Source organism: Myotis davidii, unplaced genomic scaffold, assembly GCF_000327345.1.
Source record: "Myotis davidii unplaced genomic scaffold, ASM32734v1 scaffold49, whole genome shotgun sequence".
Lineage (NCBI taxonomy): Eukaryota > Metazoa > Chordata > Mammalia > Chiroptera > Vespertilionidae > Myotis > Myotis davidii.
The window spans coordinates 256,518-265,290 of NW_006300375.1; the positions used below are offsets into that span (position 1 = coordinate 256,518).

The window sequence follows — 8,773 nt, forward strand, 5'->3', positions numbered from 1 at the left end:
GTACTTCCCTTGGCTGCTGGCACCGGTTTTCCTCCGGCACCCGGGACCCAGGCCTTTGGTCTGACCACAGCAGCGAGGCTTGGCTTCTCCATTCTGGCTGCTCCCAGCCCCTCCTTTTTTCTTTTTTTTCCAGCTCCTCGAGCAGAGGCCAGGGCTGGCTGGAAGCCTGGGTTGCCCCTGATGACCCAGGCACCCAGCCCCTCCTTGAGCGGAGCCCAGGCCCCCAGCCCCTCCTTGAGCAGAGCCCAGGGCCGGTGGGAAGCTTGCCTTCCCCAGTCACCAGGAGCAACCCAAGCCTCCTGCTCGCTCCAGCTCCATGGCGACCGCCATCTTCAGTTGTCTTCAGTATTTGCTCTGCACCTGCATATGCACATTAATCGCCATCTTTATTGGGTTAATTTGCATAGTCGCTCTGATTGGCTGGTGGAGGTAGCGGAGTGGCGGAATGATGGTTAATTTGCATGTTTTTCTTTTATTAGTGTAGATTATTATGACACATCACTAGTTTTCTTACCTCAAAGCATCCAGAATTCTGTCTCCATAGAGTGTCAGAATATCTATTATTGAAATTTTATTTTTTGTATTTCTTGCTTATTGATCAGGAGAACCTATTCCTTAGTTCAAATATTCATGTTTCCTAGTTTAGGAACACAGGTCAGTGACAAACTTCCATGGAACTCAACCCGAAGAAATTCTTCACATTCCAAGATTACTCTGTACTCTGAAAGATACCAGCCTTCTTCATCTCCTCCAAATCTTTCATGCAATCATAATTTCAGTAGAAATTTGTCTATCCTTCTTTCATGGTTCAGCCACAGCAAACTTAGAAAGCTCCACCCCCACAGATACAATGATAATTCCACCGATATAAATCACGGACACTTGGCCAGAAGGCCGCACATCTGAGGTTTTGTCAAAGCACTGAAAGACATGGCAATTATAGTCTCCTCAACACCAAGGCCCTTCTGATGGAGAAATGGATGACGCTCCAGCCTCTGTTTGAAATTTTACATCTAAATACATCTGTTAAAAGAAGAAATAGGCTTTTTTGTTGGGTGGAAACTCTTTTCTGGAGTTTCAAGTTTGATTTTTAGAATACCTTCAACTTTACACGTTTGTGAAATTTTGTATGTGTTGTCACATTTTTTTTCTTGTGTCCCCATGGCATGTCCAGAATTTGTTTTGATTATAATAGATGTTTATTAAATACTAGAGGCCCAGTGCACTTAATTCATGTGGGGTGGGGGGGTAGCGGTTCCCTCAGCCCAGCCTGTGTCCTCTTGCAATCCAGGACACTGCATGCACCAGTGACCATACTTTTCATACAGGTGAAAGGCATATTGCTATTGTATGGGCAGCTACATTTTTTTGCCCTTATTATAAAAAGTAGTACATAACATGATCCTTCTGAGGCAGTAATACCATTTTCCCCATCTTATGGGTGGAAAAACTGAAGCAAGAGAGAAGTTAAGTAATTGACTTTGTCACACAGTTATAAGTGTCAGGATCAGGGCTGCCCACAGAATGTGCAAAAAAAAGCCCCTGATCACCTCCCTCTCAGGGGGCAGCGCTCCTATGTTGAGCGTCTGCCACCTGGTGGTCAGTGTGCATCTGTTTGTTCTGCTGGTCATTCCACTGTTTAGTTGATTTGCATATTAGGGTTTTATTATATAGGATTTGTTGACTGATTGCTTCCTTATTAGCTACTTTTTCTTTTTGAAGGTAATTTTTTTTTTTAGGGGAGTGTCTTTAAATTATTATACTCTTAATAATCCCATGCTACATCTATAGGTGGTAATGTTTTTCAAACTATGTGTCTAGTGTGTAATGGTTTTGAAAATTTTTGTTTGGTGTATATCTATACTCTTTCAAATGAATTTACTCAAATATGTGTGTATGTGGGTAGGGTGTGTGTGTGTGTGTGTAGTGCTATACAGGCAAGTAAAAATGACAGCTGTCTTGGGCTTTCTGTTGAGATACCTTCTCTTTATGTGGTTTTATTTTTAAATATGATGTTTTAGTCTACAATTACACCTGAATGTTTTCCCAGTTTATTTTTCTGTCCATTCTTAAAGTACAGTGTACAATTTTCAGTTCCATAAAAAGAATACTCACTGGTGAGGAGGTATTATAGTCCATGTAGATACAGACTTCTTAGAATGCCTCAGTCCCAGGGAGAAGTCACAAGTACATTAATGGCCTACTTTCCCTCTAAGGAAAATCATTTTGAGGGTACTCACCACTATGCCATGAATGGTACTATAAAAAACATTGGTTTAAAAATTATTTATTCCATGCAGTCTAATTTTATTCTCTTAAAGACATATTCAGTTTTAGAATGCCACTTTTTTTTTTACTCTTTCCTTAATTTAATCTACATAAATGTTTCTATGTGCAGTCTAATGCTCACCAAGCAGTGGAAAAGTATTTTTAGCTGCTGATTCACTTTACTCTGAGTCTTATATTTTCTGGACTTGCCAAGTGTAGCCTAGGAACTTATTTCCTGATTTATATCATTTACTCCTCTACTGACAAGCTTAACTTACATTTCAATGGCTGGGGCTTGAAGAAACAACTGAGTGGGATGGTGAGTCTACCAAGATATTTCCTTAAGACTCTTTAACAGAAGCCTACGCATAGACATCTTAGAACGAGATTTTAAGTGAATGAAGTGAAAACCTGTTTCTCTCTTGTGGTTATTTTGGATTTTTTCTATTTTTAAACTCACCTTCACATATGGTACCTCCATATAAATCAAAACTTATTCCATATTGATATATACATGATTCAAACTTACTTTTCATGATATAGTACAGTAATGAATTCAAGCTTACTTCTGCGGGCTTTTAACATTGTTTTAGTATGAAGGGGCTACTGTAGTCTAACAGAATTACTATATTGTGTTACTGTATACATACAAACTACACACACCACTATATGCCTAGCACATCTGATTAATTATGGAAATCACTTTCATTTCAATAGTGAAATTTACATGACAACAGCTTCTGGGGCTCAGTGGAGCATCAGACCAGCATGTCACAGAATTCCCTTGTAGTGTGGGTGTTGACAGGGTTCTGTTGATATCAAATTTGCAATGAAAATGTCTCATAAATGTGCATCCACATAGAACATTACTTAGAAGGAATCAGCTCAATATTCACATGGGTCATTACTGTCAGAGATGGAAAATTTCCTCACTTACATTAGGAACACAAGCTATTAAGAATATGTAATCAGCTTGGCTGGCATGGCTCAGTGGTTGAGCATTGACCTATGAACCAGGAGGTCATGGTTCAACTCCTGGTCAGGGCACATGCCCAGATTGAGGGCTCAGTCCCCAGTGTGTAGTGTGTAGGAGGCAGCTGATCAATGATTCGACTTGAAAGATTTGTCTTAAATGTTTAGAAAGGGTGTTCAGATATAGAACTGTCACCTTTGTGTTCTCCCCTGTTACTGTATAAAGCCTGCAAATCGTGAATAAATGTGAGATGAAGATTCTAAATCAGGCAATAGAATGTACTGGTCCAGAGGGGTTATAATAGGGAATAAGTATCAAGACAAAATAGAACAGAGGGATAATTAGGCTGAATATTACAACAAAGTTCTTAATAGGGAGAACTATTAGACTGTGAAATAGTCTTTCAAATGCACTGGAAAAAGACATTACTTGAGCCATTTAAAATCAGACTGGACTGAAGTACTCCAAAATGCAGTATGCGATGGGGACCAAGCCTACATTAGAAGTGGAAGGAGGAGAATGACCTAATAGCTTCTACCGTCTGTGTGATTACTATGATTGTACTCATTTTATGTGTTCAGTCTTGGTGGGAAATCTTCTGTCATTTTATGCTACTTCGAGGGAGCAATTTCAACAAATTTATCTAATGTAGAATTGGATGCATTTAGCAGCATCTCAGAAAAGATGAAAATGCACAATAAACAGTGTAAAATAGCGAAGCATGAGTAAGCACTACTCCTTTACTTTTGGGAGGGACCCCTGGAGAAAACAATTCTCACCCTGGAACTCTGGCCACATTCCAATGTGCATGAATGCATCCTGTCTGCCTGGCTTTCAGGTATTAATTTTCATTTCTGTTGTTTATTGGTATCTTGGGATGATGTGGAGTACAGGACAACAAATTGAAACCTTTCATCCCCAGGTCAATGACCACAGTTCGGCAGGAGGTAGGTAGGACCCTGGGAAAAAAAAATCTTGCAACATTTTGTGATTGATATCTATTAGAGAAATGGACAGGAAAGAGAAAATGGTTTAATTTTAAGAAAAGAGTTTGACATAAAATAAGGAAGAGGAAAAGGTATTCGGGGAAGTTGTAAACATGTTATTGCTGGACATCTTTCAAAAGAAGACCATCCTCAGTCTTCTGCAGCTCTGGAGATCACCTGTCCTGAAGTAGAGAAGTGAGGCAGGTGACCTTTAGATATTTATCTTCGTTCTTTTATTCAATAAAAATATTAAATTTTATTACAATTCAATTTTATCCTATCTTTTCATTTGTTCAACCCACAAATTCTAATTGCAGTGATACAAATTTAGAGATGGGATGATTTTGATGTTTGGTCATTGTGAGGTAAATGATTTGACTTATTATTTCTTTTCATGTGTGCACCACAACTTTTTAAAACGACCATCATACACAAATAAGTGGATCATTGAAAATATTTTCATTATTAATAATATTTTCTGTTTGTGTAGCTTCTCATATTTTCTCAATTTACTAAGAAAATAGTAAATGCATCCTGTCACATATTCCTGAATTATGAAAAATATTCAATATAAATTGAGGTCTCTACCCCCCAAGGCTCCCTCCCACCAAGTGTATCCTATTCCTGTGTTGGCATAATTTTCAATGATTTCATTTGTAAGGATCTAGCTCATAGACCAAGAGATTTTATACAAACTTTTCTTTTGGGGGGGAGAGGGGGAGAAGTGGAGACTGTCAATACTAAAAGGTATTCTTACCATTTATCCTTTTGTTTAGCCCATGAATGTAGATATTCTAGCATTTTTGTTCTTTTATTTGTGAAAAATAAGTTTTGAGACTTTTTCTCCTAAGTTTCCATTCTGAGCACCTGTACTATTCTGAATAGAAATCAAGTAAACGTTAGGGCAGAACCATTCAAAATATCCTTAGAGTTCTGCATGATCAGAACCTGAAAGGATGGACAGCTAAAACCTACAGGTGTGAGAAATCTTTATAAATGCAAGACACTGGCGTTATGAAAGGGAAATATCACTTTATTAAGGTCTAGTGTACAATAGTTTCCAAAATCTGTTTAAATTCTACTGGCCTATTTTGAGAAGAAAAAAAAAAAGGTGCCTGGCACTATAGAATCATTAAGTAATAGCTTAAACCTCTTTGGTAGGAGCTGTATAACCCACAGTTTAGTATAATGGCAATCTAAGTGTTCTGGTTATGGCTATATTAAATAAATTTACACAAACAATTAGAGTTCAGGTAGCAGCCTTAAAATACGTGATCAGATAAACCAAAGCAGACTTAGATGTAGGGAGCTGAACCATGTTTCTCTACCAACAAATGCTTTATTCTCCTCAAAGAAACACCATATAACTCTACTGACCAGTTCTAAGATCAGCTAGCACAAATAAATTGAAGCAGAGAAACACAAAGCACTAAACTATTGCTGAGGTTTTCAAGTCACACTAGCTTTAACTCACATCGACCTCAACTTTGAATATACATGTAACTATACCAGTATGTGTCAAACACAGCATTATTCAAATAACAGTAGAAAAATTTTATTAGCTATTTAGCTGAGCACTTGGCCACAGATTATTAGAAGTGTGCCGTTTTGTTATTTGTGATCAAAATGTATACAATGCTTGAAGATACTTACAAGGCAGGGGCATGTCCCCTTAAGATATCTACCTAAAAGAGTTACTCCCTGGGGAACCTCCCACGCTTGTTAACCCAGGGAAGGAACTAGAAGAAAATCTAAATGAAATCCTTAAGAATCAAGCTCCTTGGATATATTACCTAGTCTATTTCTAGACCGCGAATCCCCCGACCTCTGAGTTATCTCACTGTCAGATAAGAAAATGGAACAGGAGAGATGAAGAGATAGATGCTCTCAGTTTGGCTTTTCGATTTTTCACTCAAGCCAAAGGGAGCAAAGTGCATAGAGTGAGGGATCATTTCCAAGAGTGTTTGCAGCACAGCGAACCGCTGGCCGCCTCCCCCTGCAGAGTGCATCCCGGCTGCACACGGACCAAGTCCCGCTGCCCGCTGCCCACCTCGCCCGGCAACCTCCACACCCACACGAAACAGCCGGTGTGGCAGCCAGTCACCGCAGGGTTTCCTGGGCACAAAACCTGAGGAACCCCCAAATCGAAACGTCTCCTGAGCCCAGAACAGGGCTGGCCGTGGTTGGCTGATGAGCCTGGTCTCTCTGGGGGTCTGCGAGCATCCGTGGTCCCTCCACCTCGCTCATCCTGGCTGCAGGCATCCTGTGCCCTGAGAGCTGCCTCCCGCCCGGAGACACAGAAGTGCGCGCACACACACCAACTCTCACTCACGCACACCCACCCACATGGCCGCTGCCCCCCACCCTCCCCACCCCGGCAGCACTGTAGGGACCGGTCTGTGCTCTGCCTCAACTTTCCCGGCTGCACCTGCCCCACGCGGCACCCGAGCCTGCGCGCCCTCCCCGGGCGCCCTCCAGAGGGACACGTCCTGCTCTGGCCCCCTTACCTGGCACTGACAACTCCTGGCAGGGACTGGAGCTGACCGTGGTGGCAGCGGCGGTGGCTGAGCCTGCACTCGGGCTCTGGCTCATGGTTGGTCCTCCTCATCCGACACAAAAGAGGAAGCTTGCCGGCTTTGTCCTTTCCCAATGCCAGGGAGAACTTCTTCTGCCCCCGAGATGGCCAACTTGTGCGCGCCGTTTCCCGTCACGGTGCCCCCCTGCCCCTGCCACCGCCCCCTCCCGGCTGCGAGCTGGACCACTGCCTGGTGGCAGCACATCCAGGCCTCCCAGTCAGTGGGGAGTGGGGAAAGGGAGGGTGGGAGGAGGAGACGAAGGAGGTTGGGAAAAGGGGGAGACCCAGGGGTCTTCCAGAGCGGGCGGGGGAACAGTTCCCAGCTGAGCCCCTCGCCTCGTTACAGGCAAACACACTTCCCAGGCGCGGAAGCAACTTTCCTTCACCTTGGCCAGGCTAAAGCCAGGGCATCTGACTGGGACTGCCGGCAGGGGCAGGGACCTGGCATTCTCTCCTTCTCATTCTGGCTTTCTCCTTTCCTCCCTCTCTGGTCCTCCTCTCCCCTCCCCCCTCCGCTCCTCCCTCCCGCTGATAGGGGTGTATCTGCAGAGTCTTGGGGAGCTAGGGGACCTAGACGAGAGGACCGTGGAATGGAAATCTGGAGAGGTTTTGCCGGACCTTCGCCTCCCTCGGAAATCCTTAGGCAGTGCCCGCCAAGGCTGGGGATGTCGGAGGGGCGGGGTGCCGGGGCGTGGGGCGGCGGGAGATCTGCGGCTCTAACTTTGAAGCTCTGCTGGAGCTCCCGGCCTGCGGGAGAGCGAGTACTCGCCGTCCGCCCGGGAGAAGGTCTCCCGTGGCCCCCTGGCACCCCGCTCACCGCACGCGAGAGGGAAAGGGAGAGCGGGAGCGAGAGAGCCTGGGAGGCCGGTGTGCAGCTCTGCCCCACACGCAGCTCAACTGCACATTGCAAGCCCCTGGAGAGGGCTTGTGCAGAACAATCTCTGGGTCAGGCGGGCGGGAGACGCTCCCGTTTCCTAGCAACCCTCATCAATCTTTTCCGGATGGCTCCCTCTGAAGGAATTCGATTGGACAGCCCCTGGAGGGAAGACACGCCCCTTGAAGAATGCTGGGTTGCTGCTTTTTTCGCATTCTCCAAAATTTCTTGGGTGGAATAAGATTAGAGGAGAGTGCTGAATTGTCTGCCTCCTTGTCCCTCTATGTTGCCACGCCGCCCCCTTGCAGCGACCCCCCTCCCCCCAAGAGTCCTTCTTTAGTCCTCCTGGTGGTTAGCAGACCCAGTCAGCGTTCTCCACAGAACCCCTTCTTTCTTCTTAAAATTAAATAAATAAAAACCTTAAACCGGTGACGTAGGCACAATAGAAAAAAAAGGCAAACGGAAATAGCTTGAATCGACTCTGGGCTACAGATTAAATCCTAAAGGTAACATTCCAGGCATCTTTCCATGTTTAGACACCTTGTATTTAATTTCAAAATTGAAACTTATGAAATTTCCCAACCTGATATGCTAACTTTATGTTAATCAGGGACTGAGTGATATGTAGCCTGAGACCATTCAACTTCATTCTTTAATGCTACCTTTATTTTTTAATATTTAATGTTAAGTTGTTTAACACTTGCCTCTTTTGCAACCTAGCCAAAACAGGTAAACTACAGAAATAATTTTTACCACTGGTTCCTTTAGAAACTAACAATATTTAGAAGACACGTGAACTTATACAGCTATTCCATTGTGAATGCTATGGAAACTAGGAACTTGAGTACATTAAAAATTAAAATATTACTAAGTAGTAAAACTCTAAATATTGTAAAGTCCGCCTTCCAACACTATTCTACCTAGAATGCAATAGTCATGTCAAAATAAAAGCAAAATCACTCGTCCTTTGCATTTCATTATTATTATCTAACATGTACTGCTTACCACAAACACATCGGACTTTCATAAGAGAACATTTTCGCAGTGTTTGTCCCATAGGCAACTGTACATCCAAGAGCAGTGACCCAGCAATGGAG

General features: G+C 43.4%; 1 protein-coding gene across 2 annotated transcripts in view; it reads right to left on the bottom strand.

Annotated features, from left to right (window-relative positions):
- GRM3 (glutamate receptor, metabotropic 3) overlaps window positions 1–7,713 on the bottom strand; it is a 198,471-nt gene extending 190,758 nt beyond the window's left edge. For both annotated transcript variants that reach the window (XM_006777143.2, XM_006777142.2), the window contains exon 1: window positions 6,735–7,713. The gene's annotated coding sequence lies outside the window, so the exon portion shown is untranslated. The remainder of the gene's footprint in view (window positions 1–6,734) is intronic.
- Between the last annotated feature and the right edge of the window lie 1,060 nt (window positions 7,714–8,773).